Source organism: Schistocerca serialis, chromosome 1, assembly GCF_023864345.2.
Source record: "Schistocerca serialis cubense isolate TAMUIC-IGC-003099 chromosome 1, iqSchSeri2.2, whole genome shotgun sequence".
Classification (NCBI taxonomy): Eukaryota; Metazoa; Arthropoda; class Insecta; order Orthoptera; family Acrididae; genus Schistocerca; species Schistocerca serialis.
The window spans coordinates 278,361,588-278,381,706 of NC_064638.1; the positions used below are offsets into that span (position 1 = coordinate 278,361,588).

The 20,119-nt window shown below is 43.6% G+C and overlaps 1 non-coding gene across 1 annotated transcript; it reads right to left on the reverse strand.

Moving 5' to 3' along the window:
• Positions 1–2,016: 2,016 nt before the first annotated feature.
• On the reverse strand, positions 2,017–2,090 carry Trnan-guu (transfer RNA asparagine (anticodon GUU)). Its single transcript has one exon. It is a non-coding gene; the product is annotated as a tRNA-Asn (tRNA).
• Positions 2,091–20,119: the final 18,029 nt, after the last annotated feature.

Genomic DNA, 20,119 nt, shown 5'->3' on the forward strand with positions numbered 1-20,119 from the left:
CAATTCCCAAAGAACATATGTTTTCCTAATTAAGAACTCTACGTGTATTACAAGAAAGTGAATTTGTGATATTTATGTTCATAGTATCAATGTTGTGTTGATTTTTGCTGTATATAAAAGTGATATTCCAATTTTTTGTTAAGTAAACTGTATACATGATAAAATTAGATGTGTAATCCTAAATACATTATTTTATGCTCCTCCACTTTTAAAAAAGATACCTACTTACACCAAACAATACTTCCTCTGTCCATCCACCTTCCGATGGACCTTGAGATCATGGCGTGACAGTTTTTACTTACTCCTCACGTAGGGCCTATCATCATTAATAGTGTACATGCATACAGCCGAAAGTACACGGCACTAAATGCAAAACAGTCACAGTAGAGGTGGGGTCTAAAACGCATACCATCACAAGCTATGAGTACTTACTTTCTCATCTTTGGTACTGTGAAACAAATCTCTTCTACTGCAAGTTCTTTGCTTTCCGTAATCTGTGAGGTTGTTGTGTGGACCAAAACAATAAAAAAAAAGGCCAGTAAACATTGGCTCTAAAGAACAAATGAACACTTGTTCATTAGAAGACATGTGATGCAGCGAAAATGAGGAAGTGCTCTTCATTCTTAAGGTATGTATTCTAGAGCGCGTGTTTACCGCACATTTTTTTCTTGTTTCGGTCTGTACTATCACATCTCAAAATATGGAAACCAAAGAGCTTGCAGCATAAGAGATTTGTTTAACGGTATCGAAGACGAAGAAGTGCTCATAGCTCTTCAGGTTGCATTTCAGAGCCCATTCGTACTGAGACGTTTTTGTTTCTAGTATCGTGTACTTTCAGCTGTATGCGTTTCCGCCATTAATTATGATACACACTGACATCTTCATCTGTATTAAAGATCTTTTTTTGCCATTTTCAGGCGGCCCTTATCCCACCAGGTGATCATGAAGGATACCGAGCAGTCATCATTATGTACGTCGTAGAGAGTATAAGAAATCGTGTCCCCTACGCTGTACCTGCTTTCGTATTTATGACGTGAACGGTGGCGGTACATTTCTTCTAAGCTTCACCTGTAGTTTAAGGTGTCATTTCGATTTTATGTTTCTTAGCAAGTATTGGGTAGATTTTGGTGACGATGTCTAACCAAGTAACTCTAATATTTGTGGGTAAAGTCTTGTAATGGACATTTCTCCAAATTTGTCACCAACTTGTGTGAGGATATTTGAATGCTGTAGGATGCTTACCAGTGCGTAAGATTAATTTTTGATAGACACTTGCTTAAGATTCCTTCAATATGTTCTCTCCTATATAGCTTGCTTCTAAGATGCACACGCCTATATGCATTCTGGATCGATATAATCGGCTGTCTTAAGTCTGCGAATGGAAACATTTGGATGATTTTTTTCTGTAATGGTTCTTGCGCCTTGCCTGAGAATCTTGCTAATTTGATTGAGGGATATTGTAATGGTACGGATTTCTCATCCCTAATCCACTGCTGATACAGGGGTGAGTGTGCAAGGAAAGGCAATTTGATCAAAGTGAACCTTCATAGATTCCACGTCGCTATGGAAAGTATTTCTCTCTTGTAGTTGCTTAATTTTGAAGTATTGCCAGGACTGCAAATGGTTCAAATGGCTCTGAGCACTATGGGACTTAACTGCTGAGGTCATCAGTCCCCTAGAACTTAGAATTACTTAAACCTAACTAACCTAAGGACATCACACATATCCATGCCGGAGGCAGGATTCGAACCTGCGACCGTAGAGGTCGCCCGGTTCTAGACTGTAGCGCCTAGAACCGCTCGGCCACTTCGGCCGGCCAGGACTGCAGCTATACGATTGAACTTACATTAAACAATATATAATAATTGGCAATAATGTAAGGAACCGTTCACCATCTAGATTTGACAGGTTCCTCATTTGTATTTCAATAGACTGCCGTTGTGTTCTAACTTCAGTGTGGCATTTGCCGCGATCACGCGAACGCGCCGTGCATCAACAACAAACTATTAAAATGAGCGCCCCCGGGTGGGCTCGAACCACCAACCCTTCAGTTAACAGCCGAACGCACTAGCCGATTGCGCCACGGAGGCCTGCAGCCAAAACCTTGCTAATTTCTAGTACAATTACAGCGGCGTCCCCGAAGACATACAGTTACATAGTTATTCTCTCATTGTTCTCTATCCCATCTATACTCTTATCATAAGAATAAACCTCAGGTAAACATTATACGATGTATTCATCCGCGTTTGCTAGATTTCGTTTCACGTGGAGCGGAAGCCAAGCTGTCTCGTGTACAGTCAAGTACGATAATGAGATTACGTTTTATGCGTTACGCGTACATTGACTCATTTACTTCTTAGTCTTCCATTCTTATTGTCCCTCCTTGGTACTTGCACATATTGTATATTACGCGTCTCCCCCTATAGCCAGTTTTCCAGAATTTCGAACATTTGCACCTTTTTACCTTTTTACATTGTCGAATGCTTTTTCTATACCGATAGATCGTACAAAGGTTTCTTGATTTTTCGTAGGTCTTGCTTTACTATGCTTTGTAAAGTCAGAACTGTCTCTCTGGTACCTTTACCGTTCCAAATGTCAAACTGATCGTTATCTAACAGATCCTCTAGGTAACAGATCCTCTAGAGCAGGGCTTCCCAACGTGTGGTCCGCGGACTCCTTAGGGGTCTGCCGGCTCTTTCTAGCTCTTCACCAAATCGTGTAAAATAATGAGTAAAATTATTGAATAAAAATGTGAAAATCAAATTCATCACAATTTTTTTTAGTGTGAAAAAAATGTGTACTTTCACTTTTTCAGGTCGTATTCCCAAACAGCCTTTGCGGTTTCTAAGTGAGAAAGTATACACAGTTCAGTGCCGGAGAATGCGGCTTCTCTGATCGACTGTTTCGCAACAATACGGGGGTCGTTTGTGCGCCGGCTCACGGCGGTAGATGCGCCGAAACCTTTTACGCATGCCCGGAGCGAGCTTTGTCGACCAATCACAGCACTCGCTGGCACGTATGCGGCTCCAGGCATCATTAAATTTTAAACTTGCTTTGTCAGTGCACTACCTATTTTATAAGTGGATTTTTGACCTTCAAGTTGTTTTCATTCATCTCTAAACCAAAGACTATTGATACTTCGGGAGGGGGGGGGGGGGGTCATTGGGAACATGGAATTTGCATTAAGAAGCTTTCAGTCCCCATGGGTTTCGCTCTGAAATTTAAAGTTACTGTGCTCTTGACTGACTAGGGGTCCACCATGGATTTTCGACTGAAGAAGGCTCAAAATGGCTCTGAGCACTATGGGACTCAACTTAGAACTAGTTAAACATAAGGACATCAGAAACATCCATGCCCGAGGCAGGATTCGAACCTGCGACCGTAGCGGTCCTGCGGTTCCAGACTGCAGCGTCTTTAACCGCACGGCCACTTCGGCCGGCGACTGAAGAAGGGGTCCACCAGCTGGAAAGGTTGAGAATACCTGCTCTACAGTATCGGACAAATGAGGTGACTGCATCCAGATACAAAGGCGATAGTTCACTTATAAAGTGTGCCTGAACGCAAACTACGCTCTGCTTCCCAGGTCAAAGTGGTGTATCTTTTTCGATATATTGAAAAGATAAAAGTCACTCTATGGAAACACAGTTTATTAGTTCTTGAGACAAGTAAATGGTCCGTAACCCGATTAATACGCAAATTCAGAGCTCCGTCTAGCCATAACGGAATACTTAACATGAAAATTGCCTTATGACGGTTTAAACTGACGCGCTAGCTGCACACACACAATAATATCAACGGTCACTTCGTTAATTTTGAAACAATCACGCGACGTTAACGGCGACGACACACGAAATATCCTGAGCTCTCACGTACACTTTTAAATTCTGATGCCTTGAAAATGTATACTGACAGAAGAAAATCGCAAGACAAAGGCGCTGGGTGATATAAACGAAAGTTGATAGACGTGTTTCCACATTTGAAAAATGGTGTACATTCCAATTTCGCGCCGGTCGCTAGTAGCACCAGTATGAGGGTGCAAATCAGGTTTGCTTTAAATACACGCTGTAATGGTCATGAGCGTTAATTACTTTTGAGATTGGACGTGGTAAGGCGATGTTATTAAGAATGTCTTTAAGGCGACAAAGACGCCTCACTGACTTTGAACGAGATCGTGTAACAGGGCTACGAGAAGCTGTATGTTCCTTCTATGATACTGCAGAAAGACCTGAGAGGCAGTGGTGCATTTACTTATAGACCCATTAGGCAAGGGCCTAGGGGCGACACCTTAACGGGGGTGGAATTTTTTGTCCTGTATTCATTTCAAACTTTTACGTTTTAAATAACTGAACTTACAAACGACAAAAATTTTTAACATTGTTAAACAACTTGCTAATTCAAATAAGCCTTAAGAACGAAATTCGGCAATACAAGCTTGGAAATATGCATAGTTCACTTGGTGACTGAATGGAAATTTGACATTGGGTTTCTGTCTGGTATCATCTTCATGATTGTTCAAAATATTTTGAAGTAAGCTGTCAGGACGGCAATCTGCAATACAACGTTTGAAACATTATTCTGAGAATGTTGTCGGCTTCAAATTAACCCTACCATATTTTCCCCGTGAAAAGCTGTGATAAACTAATCTGCAGTTTCTTAAATACTGTAACATGTGTGGGACTCAGTAATGAAATCCCGACTCTACTTACATTTCTTGCAGAAATTACGGGAAAGTATTAAGTGAACCCCCCCCCCCCCTTTACTGTAATTAATGTGAAAGCACTGTGGTCTTCAGTATCTGAGCTTTGATTTAATGACACACGTTTAACAAAAATGAGTAAATTTTTACGAAAAGAGAGGTTACAATCCGTGTTTCCGAATGTTGACATTGCTCTTAGAATATTTCTATGTATGCCACTCACAAATTGTTCAGCAGAACGCTCGTTTTCGGCTCTTAAAAGACTGAAATCGTACCTACGTTCTACGTTGTCTAAGGGGGGACTGAACGCAATGTCCATTCTTTTTGCCGTTAAAGGCAGACACAAACTTTGCTGACTGGTGAGTTTGTTTTTTTATCCATATTAGTTTTAAAAATTTAAGATTATAATGTGATTTTTATTATAACTTAGAGTACATTCATTGTATTTACAAACTACGTATTACCTGTTTATTTTACAATTGCCGATGGCAGAACGCGGAACTAAACCTCGTTTACGTGCAGACGTGACCGAAGGCGCCCCACAATACTGAACAATACGCGAATGACCCAGGCCGCTCGGCGCTGTACAGTCAAGTCGTACTGATACTGTAGTATATTACAACTGGTGCGTATTCTTGGCGTCTGCTGAAATGTATAGTTATCGCGGAAATATACGTTATCGGAGAGTATGCTCAGATGTAAAAGTGTTAATAAATAACGTAGTTCAGTTCTGTCGTTAAATACGTAAAAGCTTTGCTAATACCGTTATAAAGAGCTATGGTGAGAGCAGTAGCTGCAGTACAAAACTGTTCAGTCCTTAAATGGATTAAAGGTACTGTGTACATTTATTATGCAGCATCTGCTACACAGACCCTAATGCTTTACACGTTGACTGTTAGATTATAAAACAAATTTGATTTTTTCAAACCAGTCTGTAAAATTATGTAATAGCAAATCCAGTTCTGAGTTTGTTCGTCTGTATTTAGCTATTAGTTCGTGCACCGAAATCTCTATTTCATTTTCATTTCTTACACTTTCCCATAGCTTCAATAATTAATTATTGGAAACTAGTGTATGCTGACATTAGCGACATCTGGTCAACTTACTACACAAACATCTCGTGGCCACTGTACGGCAGCTTGTTTTAAACAGTAGTTTTACTGACAACATGACTCGTGCACGTGATGTGATTTATATGTATTTGACGATGCTGGTGCTGATTTCGCATTTAACAGTTGACTATGCCACTATGGCTGCAGTGCATTAGGACCTTTTTTTTATGAGACAGGTATGCCTCTTCACATTTAAAGCGCACAAATGTAAATTTTGTCAGTACCACTTTTCAATATGCTCTATGTATTGTTCTTAAGCTGTATACAGTTTGCGAGTGTATTTATAATTTTCACATTTTTCCTGCAGATCTGATGATAGTCATTCAAGACCGAAACCGGTAATCTGTTAAACAGAAAGGATTTTGATCATAGACGTAAATTAAAGGAAACTTATAATTTCTGTTCAGTGCGACGACCTTAGGCCACCTTACTGGCAGAGCCTTTATGCTCACGTGGTACCACTCTACTAGTCGACGTCGAAGGCAACGTCTTGCTACATCAATAACCTCCCCATCATCCACGCTCTGCTTCCCGCGGGATGCCTCCTTCATTGGGCCAAAGACATGGACGTTGGGCGGTGCGAGATCCGGTCTGTAGGGTGAATGAGGAAGAACATACCAATGAAGTTTTGGGAGCTTGTCTCGCGTGCGCCGACTTGTGTGAGGCCTCGCATTGTCATGGAGAAATTCGTTTACATATTTGTGACGACGAACATGCTGAAGTCGTTTCTTCAGTTTCCTGATGGCAGCACAATACCTTCAGAGTTGATCGTTGCACCATGAGGGAGGACGTACACTACTGGCCATTAACATTGCTACACCAAGAAGAAATGCAGATGATAAACGGGTATTCATTGGACAAATATATAATACTAGAACTGACATGTGATTACATTTTCATGCAATTTGGGTGCATAGATCCTGAGAAATCAATACCCAGAACAACCGCCTCTGGCGGTAATAACGGCCTCGATACGCCTGAGCATTGAGTCAAACAGAGCTTGGATGGCGTGTACAGGTACAGCTGCCCATGCAGCTTCAACACGATACCACAGTTCATCAAGAGTAGTGACTGGCGTATTGTGACGAGCCAGTTGCTCGGCCACCGTTGACCAGACGTTTCCAATTGGTGAGAGATCTGGAGAATGTGTATCCAGAAAGGCCCGTACAGTACCTGCAACATGCGGTTATCCTGCTGAAATGTAGCGTTTCGCAGGGATCGAATGAAGGGTTGAGCCACGGGTCGTAACACATCTGAAATGTAACGTCCACTGTTCAAACTGCCGTCAATGCGAACAAAAGGTGACCGAGAAGTGTAACCAATGGCACCCCATACCATCACGCCGGGTGATACGCCAGTATGGCGATGACGAATACACGCATCCAACGTGCGTTCACCGCGATGTCGCCAAACACGGATGCGACCATCATGATGCTGTAAACAGAACCTGGATTCATCCGAAAAAATGACGTGTTGCCATTCGTGCACCCAGGTTCGTCGTTGAGTACACCATCTCAGGCGCTCCTGTCTGTGATGCAGCGTCAAAGGTAACCGCAGCCGTGGTCTCGAAGCTGATAGTCCATGCTGCTGCAAACGTCGTCCAACTGTTAGTGCAGATGGTTGTTGTCTTGCAAACGTCCCCATCTGTTGACTCAGGGATCGAGACGTGGCTGCACGATCCGTTACAGCCTTGCGGATAAGATGCCTGTCATCTCGACTGCTAGTGATACGAAGCCGTTGGGATCCTGCTAACAGTCATTGGGTCTCGACCAACGCGAGCAGCAATGTCGCGATACGATAAACCGCAATCGCGATAGGCTACAATCCGACCTTTATCAAAGTCGGAAACGTGATGGTACGCATTTCTCCTCCGTACACGAGGCATAACAACAACGTTTCACCAGGCAACGCCGGTCAAGTGCTGTTTGTGTATGAGAAATTGGTTGGAACCTTTCCTCATGTCAGCATGTTGTAGGCGTCGCCACCAGCGGCAACCTTGTGTGAATGCACTGAAAAACTAATCATTTGCATATCACAGCATCTTCTTCCTTTCGGTTAAATTTCGTGTTTGTAGCACGTCATCTTCGTGGTGTAGCAATTTTAATGGCGAGTAGTGTATTACCCTTTCAGAATCCCAGAAGACCGTCGCCATTAATTTACCAGATGGGAGTGTGGCTTTGAACATTTTCATCGGAGGACGGGTGTTGCAGTGCCACTCCATGGATTGCTGTTTTGCCGGTTCGAAGTGATGAAGCAATGAAACCTTCGCCTGTGACGACGTTAGAGAAAAAATTGTCACGATCAGTCTCGTAATGCGTAAGCAGTCAGCACAGACGGTCCCTTCGCTGCTCTTTACGGTCTCCTATTGGGAACCCAGTGAGCACACACCCTTACGTACCCCGACTGATAGGCGAGTGTGTCAGTACTACCAACAGAGACGTCCAGTTGAAAAGCGATGTGTTTGCGATCCGTCAATCACCTCGAATAAGAGTGTGCACGTTCCAACACTGCAGGAGTGATGCCGGAGATTTGACATGTTTGCATCACCTCGTTGCTATGACAGACGCCTCGGCCAACGACTCGCCGTGCTTTTGTTCACTGCCAGCTCTCTCTAGATATTCTGTAAGGGCTATGAGTATCTGCGATGTACTGGCTTTCTGCCAAAAGAAACTCGATGATAGCTGTCAACTTGTAATGCACCTCCGTTACAGACGCCATTTCAAAGGTTACGTATAGCGCTGCCCCTATCGGAAATTCATGAAACTATAGGAGCTGAAGCGGGAATATTTCACCAAGTCCTACAACAAATTCTGCATTTTTCAACCGAAATTGGCAGAGAAAAAATTGTTGCATTACTTAAGGTTTTTAACATGGCTGTCAATCAGCGACTGTTGTATAAAACAAAGTTTTGGAAAACACAGTCCTCAGTCGCGAACACAATTAATTTGTGACCTAGTTTTCGGTGTCCCTTGTGACACCGAAACCTCGGTCACAAATTAATTGTTTTCGCGACTGAGGGCTGTGTTTTTCAAAAATTGGTTGCATTACTTATTGAAGTGTAATGCATACTTGCATTCCCTTAACTTGTTTATGCTAATTATTACGCACATTTATGCGATCGGGAATGCACAGTAGCAGCCAGGCTACTGGCAGTCTGACAGTTATGCGTCAGCAAGGAGCATTAAAGATAATATCATAGCAGGCAATGTTGTGCAGCCTTAGTAGGGACAAGATCCGACTATTCAGGATTAGGATCTTACAATCGGAGACAGTGTTCCGCGACAAACTTCCGTCACAATGTCCGCAAACCTGACGTCAGATCCGCCTGGCAACAGCGATCTAAAGGCCCATTGGCTGAGAGTTTCGATACAATATCCGTAGGAGACGAGTGGAGTGTCCCTATTGGCTGAGGGAGAAAGGTAGTCGGGAAGACAGGGCTAGTTGGTAGCGAGGCGCCACTCAAAAACGCACGGTCGAGTAACCGGAGGCGGCTCCAAAAGAACGGTCGCGAGTAAATATAGCAGTGATAAACAAGATATAATGTTAAAGCGAAGGTAATCAGTGAACGCCACGTGTCGTGGGGGTATCTATAACGAGTATTGAAAGTGATAAGTGTATTGTAAAGGGTTGAGTATAAGGGCGTAACCAAGAGCCGCCATATTGGAAAGTCTGTGATGTGTGTTTTAAAGAATTCTTCATTAAAACGATAATATTACAAAACGTTGTTAACATTTAACAACTGGCATCCCGACGCACCCCACTTCAACAGTTCCACAAACCAACATTGAAGCTGGCGCCTGAGCGCTACTACTGTGCGACGATGGACAACCGAAGCAGCAGGCCACCAGGTTAGTGGTACAGAAACCAGAGAAGTAAGGCAGACTCGCTTCCTCCCACAGAGGGCATTGTAAACTGCCATCGTAATTACACTTCATGTGGAACAATTCAAGTATACTTAAATGCCATTGGCAGTTGTACACTGATCCCAGCTTTCACGAAGGGAGTGGATAGCTTCATTCTAGAAACTCCTGGGTTGCTGACGGATCCAGTTTTACATGGCGCCCTGTAGTTCCTTGACCCAGGTGAACCTCTCAAGTTTTTGATATTGTTTCATTCGGCCAAAGATACGCGAACCATTTGAGGAGACATCGGGGCTGTAAGGAAGATGTTACAGGACCTCCAATCAAAATTTGAGGGTCTTATTTGCCACGCATCCCGCCTCATAAAGCTGACACCGACGCAATGTTGTGCATCGTGCGAGACACTGCTTTCCGTAGACCTCTTTCATCTTGCGGTAAGTATAGTAAGCATGTTCCCCTTCTGGTCGAAGATAGTGGATAACAGCTCTTTGTGTTGTTCGGGAGAAATCTATCGCGCACTGAAATGCGGAGACAACTCCCAGGAACTGAGAAAATTCCTGCGAAGCCGTTATCTCCGCTTGAGCAACTGGCATTATACCGCACCATCTCTTAGTAAACACGTTGACCAACTGGGATAACATACAACCAGCTACAACGAAGGTCTCCTTTTCAATCGTGCACACCTTGTAGTTTGATGACGTTTATACATTAATAATTTTTTAAATGGTTAAAGGTGTGTACAGTGACTGCTGTCAGTCAGCCACAAACGTGAACCACTTGCTTTGCAGGAAAGATATGAGTGTGAATTGCCTGTGAATCATCTACATTTTGTTCCGCGTGCATTCGTGTTTCAACAACTTATGCATTGTGTTGCTGAGTCAGTCAGACATTAAATGGCCGAACGTGGAAAAGTACCTACGAACCACATTCAGCCTGGACCATGTAGCAGAATAATAGTCGTTAATCCAGCGTATGGATTCCACAACTCTCGTTCTTATCTCTGCCTGGCTACGAAGCGTTCTGCACGTTAAAGAAACGAGGCGAAAATATTAGTAGTTACTGATCAAAACTAGTCATTGCAATTTTGTCTGGAACTGACATGGTGAGAGCGTGGGGGTGTAAAAGTACCGATCAATTCTTAGAACCAAGTTAAAACAGCAACCAGCTATTGCTTATAACGCCATTTAAAACCCATAACTCACAAGCTATTATTCTCAGACCATGCGAGAATTTTCGAACTCGCTCTCAACGTAATTTCAAGTAGAGTGCTCCTATACGTCACACACCCTCCTTAAATAAAAAAAAAAAATTGTTTCAAATAGCTCTAAGCACTATGGGACTTAACATCATAGGTCATCAGTCCCCTAGAACTTAGAACTACTTAAACCTAACTAACCTAAGGACATCACACACATCCATGCCCGAGGCAGGATTCGAACCTGCGACCGTAGCAGTCCCGCGGTTCCGGACTGCAGCGCCTAGAACAGCACGGCCACCGCGGCCGGCCTCCTTAAATCGCCAGCTCTATAATGTTTTACCGCCGCTCGCGTTATAGACTTCTTTTTTGTTGCTGGCATGTCTTGTAGATAAGTGTTGGGGTCTCCTGGACCGCTCCTCGCGAACTATGTACCTTTTTTCTTAGTGCAGCACAAAATGTGTTCGCAGGAATATGTCAATTTTAACGATGAAGTTACTAATCGGTGAACAGAGGAACGTGTCACGATATAGATCAAGAAATAGACGAAAAAGACGGCCACTTTGCGATAGCCAAAGATCACAGTTTTGCTGGGGAACGAGAGTATCACTCAGAGGAAGAACTTCCGCACAACGATATTGCGTTCCTGAGCCTTCAATAAAATGCTTAAAGTGTTGGTTAACATCAAATATGTTCTGGTTGGTGGTAAAGGATAAAGTAGATCTCAGCAGTTGATGTCAGTTCTGCAGACTTTCTTTTCGAGTGCAATTTTTATGCACAAGTTTAAACCCTGAAATTTAGTTTTACATGAAGACTTACCTACTTCAGAGATACTACAATTTTTTGGAATGTAAAATTCGGTTCTCTAACAGTTTGTTTGTGTGTACCATTTTTAAAATAACCGCACGAAAGTTTGTGATTTCGGGTGATAAAAAGCAATATACTGCAGGGTTTATTTAGTGCAATAGAATCAACGTGGAGTACCTAAACATTACTGAAATAGTTGTAAAAATATCTGTTATGTAACTTAAATAAAAAATTTCAAATGATTTATCCGCCAAATCTCAGTTTGTACATTGGGGTCTCAGAGACACACTTCGTTGTATACGTTACAGAAAAGTCACCCCGAGAGTTAAGGTTAAAGAACGTACAGCACCCTTACCGGTTTCCAACACTAGTAGGTTCATTGTCAAACGAATATCGATATTCACTATTACATTCTCGTTTCGCTGCACGGTACCTGCGACGTTATTTCTGTTGTTATAAAAAAGAAAAAAAAAGGTTCAAATGACTCTGAGCACTATCAGACTTAACATCTGAAGTCATCAGTCCCCTAGAACATAGAACTACTTAAACCTAACAAACCTAAGGACATCACACACATCCATGGCCGAGGCAGGATTCGAACCTGCAACCGTAGCGGTCGCGCGGTTCCGGACTGAAGCGCCTAGAACCGCTCTGCCACACCGGCCGGCTCTGTTGTTCAAAATGGTTCAAATGGCTCTGAGCACAATGGGACTTAACATCTGAGATCATCAGTCCCCTAGAACTTAGACCTACTTAAACCTAACTAACCTAAGGACATAACACACATCCATGCCCGAGGCAGGATTCGAACCTGCGAGCGTAGCGGTCGCGCGGTTCCAGACTGAAGCGCCTAGAACCGCTCTGCGACAACGGGCGTCATTGCTGTTGTATCTCGGCTGTACACAACAGTAATTCACGAGCAGGAAGCATACCAGGGTGTCTAGGCACATGATACACTGAAGCGCCAAAGTAACTGGTATAGGCAGGCATATTCAAATACAGAGACATGTAAACAGGTAGAATGCGGCGCTGCGGTAGGCAATGCCTGTTTAAGACAAGTGTCTACCGCGGTCAGGAATCCGACAAAACAGGGTAGGGGTGAGGGCGATAGGACGGCCATAGATGGTGACATAGAAGTCGAGGAGGCGGAAGGAAGGGGTGGTTTTGCCCATAATGATCGCCTAGGTTTTGGCCGAGCGCTCTCGTCCGCATCGTTTATGCTAACGCCGGAGAGGGCGCTGGATGTGCAGTATTCCTGGAGAGGGGAGATGCGGCGCCTGATTTGCATGTACTGCCAATCTGGCGCCACCATTCGGGGTCCGCAGAAACTGACGTTCGCGCTGGCAGGCTTTTGACCGCCAGCGCAGAGTGGCGTCTTACGATGACACTACAATTTCCATGCAGTATGAATGGAAGCTTGTATTATGAAGTAAGCTTCTCCACACAATACCGACAACGATTTCGTCACATCGTTATCGGCAACTGCCATTTGACATTCAGTGTTGGATAAAACCCTCCTATAGATGTTTCCACTCGTTGCAGTCTTCCATATTGTTCCCGCACGTTTTCTAATGTAATTCACACATGTTGCATCAGGTACGCAGGGCCTTTTCTAATGTTTTGGAATCCGACAAAGAACCCCCTGTCTTGGAATCCGACAAAGAACCCCCTGTATTGGAATCCGACAAAGAACCTCCTTGGTTCATCTGCCAATAATTCTCCTGTATACAGCCCCAGGCACTTCCATTTAATTTTCATGAAGATGATAACTGCGTGTTACTCTACAATCTGTTCCATGATACATTTATTAGTTTTCCTGTCTCTCCACGTAGTTCCTTGGAAGCGTCACTTCACTGCTCGCAGAGAACCTTCTTTTTGAATGGTTCTCTCATGAAATTTCTATGTCTCACTGCCATAACAAAGCCCCCCGGTGTGGCCGTGCGGTTCTAGGCGCTTCAGTCTGGAACCGCGTAACCGCTACGGTCGCAGGTTCGAATCCTGCCTCGGGCATGGATGTGTGTGGTGTCCTTAGGTTAGTTAGTTTTAAGTAGTTCTAAGTTCTAGGGGATTGATGACCACAGATATTAAGTCCCATAGTGCTCAGAGCCATTTTTTGCCATAACAAAACTGGTAATCAGTATTACTAAATTGCGAGTCAGTCCTCTGGTTCCATTTGTATGATGCCAATCGGAAAGACTTCAGGGGAAACAAAAATTTTATTTTCATTACTTCATACAATAACTGACCGAATTTAAAAATTTAAGATGCTGTCATGTTCGACTCATTAACAAGTATGATTTACATTAAAGGTTTAGTCAACACAGTAAGTCAAGATCAGTGTTTTAGTAAACGTCTATATTTCTTGTAGGAGCGTAACGCACGGTGCGCATTTTACCCAGACTACATTCATCCAATATATGAGAATGAAAGGACGTTGCTTCCTCTAACAAACTTTACACATCATTCCAAACGTTTTCGAAACTTCTTCACTTTTGTGCCCTACAAAATAATGAAAGGAAAACAGTTTATCGCTTACTAAATGTTCGCTGTTCATGCGGTAGAACTTCGGCACCAAACGTTACGTTCTAATTTGTTATCTGTTGACTACTAACTCTATGGCTACCCGTTTAGCAGCCATTATCGACATGTTCCACTGAATATATCTACAAAATTATATCACTATATGAGGTACTCTTTGTTCTTTTCTTAACGTTTGTTAGTTTACTTGCTTATACTTAAATCACAAAGTTGATACCGCGACATTTGCACGAAATTGTATTGTTAAATTGCAATTTAATAAGTTTGCCTTTATAGCTTATCGTTACTATTATCAAGCCTAAAATAAACGTTTGGACACTGCACTGTTGGTCAAATAGGTCTTACAGGAACATATAGAAGACTTATAAAGTGTCTGGTTTTGGTTTTGGCTTTGTCTCTTTCATGAATAATCCGAAATAAATAAAACCAACACACCGTAATTACAGTTCTACGTCTTCAACCATAAAGGCTACATCCTGAACGTCAAGCTCAGGGTGACAATTATTGAACTATATGAAATAAAATCCTTATAACTTCTGAACGGTTTGCTTTAGAACGTTCAAACTGCACGGTTGGCCGCGACGCATGATGGGATCTAGTATGCGCATGCGCATACGCCTTCTTGTTAAGGCCACTTTCATTTGGATGAGTTCGTCAATAAGCAACATTGTCGCATCTGGGGGACCGAGAATCCGAAATTCGCGATAAAAAGTCTCTTTACCCTCAAAAGGTGACTGTGTGGTGTGCAGTGCCCAGTCACGGAATAATCCTGCGATAATCCTTAATGGCAGAGCTACTATCGAACGGTGCGTGAAGATTTTGGAAGATGATTTTATCCCCATTATCCAAAGTGACCCCGATTTCGACAAGATGTGGTTCATGCAAGACGACGCTCGACCCCATCGAAGCAGGAGAGTGTTTGATGTCCTGGCGGACCACACTGGGGGCTGCGTTCTGGCTCTGGGGTACCCAGAGGCCTCTGGCATGGGCCTCGATTAGCCTCCATATTCTCCGGATCTGAACACATGCAACCCCTTTTTGTGGGGCTATATTAAAGACCCCAAAAGGACTGCTGAGTTGAAAACAGCCATTCAGGAGGCTATCGACAGCAACGATGTTCCGACACTTCAACGGGTCACACAGAATTTCGCTATTCGTCTGCGTTGCATCATCGTCAACGATGGCAGGCAATCGAACATGTAATATCCTAAACCTGAATATCTGTAGTGACGTTTACATGTTGAATAAAGTGTGTACACGCCGCAGTTTGTAACTAGTTTACTTTTTTTCATGTAGTTCAATATTTGTCACTCTGTGTGTAGCATATTAACTCACGTGTAAAGTAATGAGACGTAAGAAGCATTTTATAAATGGAACTTCAGTTCGCTATGGAACAGGGTGGTGAAGATGGCGGGGGGGCGGGGGGGTCACTGGTGAATACTGATCTCCAACCTTTCCATTTCATACACGTACACTACTGGCCATTAAAATTGCTACACCACGAACATGACGTGCTACAGACGCGAAATTTAACCGACAGGAAGAAGATGCTGTGATATGCAAATGATTAACTTTTTAGAGCATTCACACAAGGATGGCGCCGGTGGCGACACCTACAACGTGCTGAGATGAGGAAAGTTTCCAACCGATTTCTCATACACAAACAGCAGTTGACCGGCGTTGCCTGGTGAAACGTTGTCATACCTCCTGTAAGGAGGAGAAATGCGTACCATCAAGTTTCCGACTTTGATAAAGGTCGGATTGTAGCCTATCGCAATTGCGGTTTATCGTATCGCGACGTTGCTGCTCGCGTTGGTCGAGATCCAATGACTGTTAGCAGAATATGGAATCGGTGGGTTCAGGAGGGTAATACGGAACGCCGTGCTGGATCCCAACGGCCTCGTATCACTAGCAGTCGAGATGACAGGCATCTTATCCGCATGGCTGTAACGGATCGTGTAGCCACGCCTCGATCCCTGAGTCAACAGATGGGGACGTTTGCAAGACAACAACCATCTGCACGAACAATTCGACGACGTTTGCAGCAGCATGGACTATCAGCTCGGAGACCACTGCTGTGGTTACCCTTGACACTGCATCACAAACAGGAGCGCCTGCGATGGTGTACTCAACGACGAATCTGGGTGCATGAATGGCAAAACGTCATTTTTTCGGATGTATCAGGTTCTTTTTACAGCATCATGATGGTCGCATCCGTGTTTGGCGATATCGCGGTGAATGCACATTGGAAGCGTGTATTCGTCAGCGCCATACTGGCGTATCACCTGGCGTGGTGGTATGGAGTGCCATTGGTTACACGTCTCGGTCACCTCTTGTTCGCATTGACGGCACTTTGAACAGTGGACGTTGCATTTCATATGTGTTACGACCCGTGGCTCTACCCTCCATTCGATCCCTGCGAAACCCTACATTTCAGCAGGATAATGCATGATCGCATGTTGCAGGTCCTGTACGGGCCTTTCTGGATACAGAAAATGTTCGACCGATGCCCTGGCCAGCACATTCTCCAGATCTCTCACCAATTGAAAACGTCTGGTCAATGGTGGCCGAGCAACTGGCTCGTTACAATATGCCAGTCACTACTCTTGATGAACTGTGGTATCGTGTTGAAGCTGCATGGGCAGCTGTACCTGTACACGCCATCCAAGCTCTGTTTGACTCAATGTCCAGGCGTATCAAGGCCGTTATTACGGCCAGAGGTGGTTGTTCTGGGTATTGATTTCTCAGGGTCTATGCACCCACTTGCGTTAAAATGTAGTCACATGTCAGTTCTAGTATAATATATTTGTCCAATGAATACCCGTTTATCATCTGCGTTTCCTCTTGGTGTAGCAATTTTAATGGCCAGTAGTGTAGAACACTTCATTTTTAAAGCCCCAATCAATTTCCCAAATCACCACAATCCGTTTCTTCTCTTCTGTTGCCGGACGCGGTGGTCTAGCGGTTAAGGCGCTCAGTCCGGAACCGCGCGACTGCTACGGTCGCAGGTTTGAATCCTGCCTCGGGCATGGATGTGTGTGATGTCCTTAGGTTAGTTAGGTTTAAGTAGTTCTAAGTTCTAGGGGACTGATGACCACAGCTGTTAAGTCCCATAGTGCTCAGAGCCATTTGAACCATTCTCTTCTGTTTATTTCTTTTGCTGTACATCCAGTTCTTGGCTTGGACAGCCCTAAACACAACGTCTCATCAACTGCTTTTCAGACTGCTCTACTTAATTTAGCAAAAGCGCTCTACAAACGAATTGAGCGAGGTCGCGCAGAGTTTGTCACCCTAGACCCTCACTCGAGAGGACTGGGGTTCAACTGCCAGTTCCGCCATCGAAAGTTAAACCTTAAATTGAAAAATAATAATTTTTTGGAAGGCTTGGCTAGCGCGCGTCATCTTATAAGTAAACCTCAGTACGCTGCAATAGGTGAGCTTGCGATAGAAGACCGACGAGAAGCGACGCAGCGAAGGCAGCTGAGGTCAACAGCTGCGTCAGATGGACAACAAACAACGCCTGCTCGGCGAACGTCATGTTGAATCACCCGAGCGGAAGCGTAACCGTGGGCCCTTGTCTCCTTGCCCAAGCAACTGGAACCGGTGTGACGCGGGCCGGTTGGTGTGCAGCTGGCTCCTTCCCGGCAGCAATGTTGCTCCCTCGGCACAAGCGAGTCAGTCAGGTTGTGTACAGCGTGGCACGGGGAAAGGTCGGCAGACGCAATCGCCAGACTCGCCAGACTCGGCCTACAGCTTGGTCACAGTGCATCCGATCTCCTTCGGCAGTTCTTATCTGGATCAAGGAGGCTAGGCCAGTTTAGAATCTATGTAACCTCCTTGGATAGAACGGATGTCACGACCCTTCTGTGCTTGGAGACAAGCGCTGCATTGCGTCTTTTAACGCCAAATGCTTGTGAGTGAACTACGTCTGTCTCTGAGACAACCTAGAAAAAATGGTTCAAATGGCTCTGAGCACTATGTGACTTAACATCTGAGGTCATCAGTTCCCTAGAAGTTAGAACTACTTAAACGTAACTAAACTAAGGACACCACACACATCCATGCCCGAGTCAGGATTCGAAACTGCGACCGTAGCAGTCGCACAGTTCCGGACTGAAGCGCCTAGAACCGATGGCCAGATCGGCCGGCCTAGAACACCCTGGCGACTACTGTGTACTCTTTTCTCTGTTACTAGAGTAGCCAGACAAGTTTTATGAACCTGTGAGACGTAGAGAGAATCGTTCAATTACACAGTTGACATGATTCGTGATGACACTGAAAAGGAAGATTACAAACATTTGCATAATTGCAAATAAATTCAGCGAAACAGACAGGTTAGTTAAACTTCCATAACTATCGTTCAGCGTATGTGTGAAAGACAAACATATATTTTAGAGTAAGTTACTCTGAACACACAAAGCATTGAAAAGTAGAAAAATATATGGAGTGTCCGAAAAGTCTTTCCCTGATTACATAAATTGATAACTCAGGCTAGAAGTAAGATACAAATATGAAACTGGCGTCTAATTGTTTACAAACTATCGAAGTTTTTGGCATCTGTAATTCACGTGAGGCGCTGCGCACCGATTTCTTCGGACTTCGCAGAAAAGACTGCCTTACAGCTTCCACCCTGTCTGCTGAGGTTCTTGGTCGACCAGACCTCGGATGGTGAGCAACCGATCCTGTGTTCTTGAACTTCTCATACCAGGCTTTAACGCTCTTGACATCAGGTGGATTCCTTCCAAATGTTGTCTGGAAGTGTCTCTGCACTGTGGTTGGTGATCGTGAATCATCGTACCAGAGGACACACTGTGCCTTCTCCTGATTGGTTAAAATGGCTTCGTGGGCACTGCACCTCATCCACTACTTACGTACTGCGAACCTAAAACAGAAAAAAACTTTAATAGTTGTAAACAATTCGACACAAGTTTCATATTTGTATCTTACTTCTAGCCTATCAATTTATGTAATCAGGGAAAGACTTTTCGGACACCCTTTACAACACATTTGCAAAGCAGCTCATATGACAGAATCACCACCCTGCTGATATAAATCACCATTAAGCAGTAATAATACTTCTTAGATAGATAATGCCCATCTACCACAACTCAAAAATGATTCACCGCAGTAGCTTTAGAGCACATAATATGCCTACAGTTTATAGATAGCTAAACAAGCCACCCACAACAATCCGGAAAAGGATACACTTCGGTAATCATAAGATACGCTACCCTTTCCATCTAAACAAATTCTTTTTTGAGGTTACAATTCACGCCTAAAATTTCCGATAAAGATTTGGCCTGTTGGTGATTTCCAATAAAGCTGCGATTTCAGTCAGTAGGTTGTATGTACTGAGCCAGGATGAAAGAAACATTGTGACTGAAGTCTGCATTGTGGCCAAGAGGGAGGTGGGACAGGATGTCTGCATCGGTGTGTTGGGCGATACGGGGAAACAGCATTTCATACTGGTACCAGTATTGCTGCGCTCATGTGAACATTTATTTTTATTATTATTCTTCATAATTACAGCCTATTATCTGAAAAGCTAAAAAGGCAATACAAATGACGTATCTTTGGATAGTAATAAATTTGTAATTAATTATTTGTTTCTGATACTTTTTTAAATACTTCAACTACTTCTACTACTACAAAATCACAATAAAATCCTTAACCAATTTCACGAATACTAATATTACTATAATACCAATAGAATCTATTCTCATCTTGTTCACTTATTTTGATGGAATTAACTTGTAGATGGTTGTTTCCACTACTGGATCCGCCATAATATTATTCCAGTCAACAACCATTGTCTGCTGGATTCCTTGGGCGTCGGGTAGCACGTTAGCAGCGTTTCCACTATAGCAAGCAATTCCACCCATCGCTGTTACATCTTAAAGTCCACACTTCC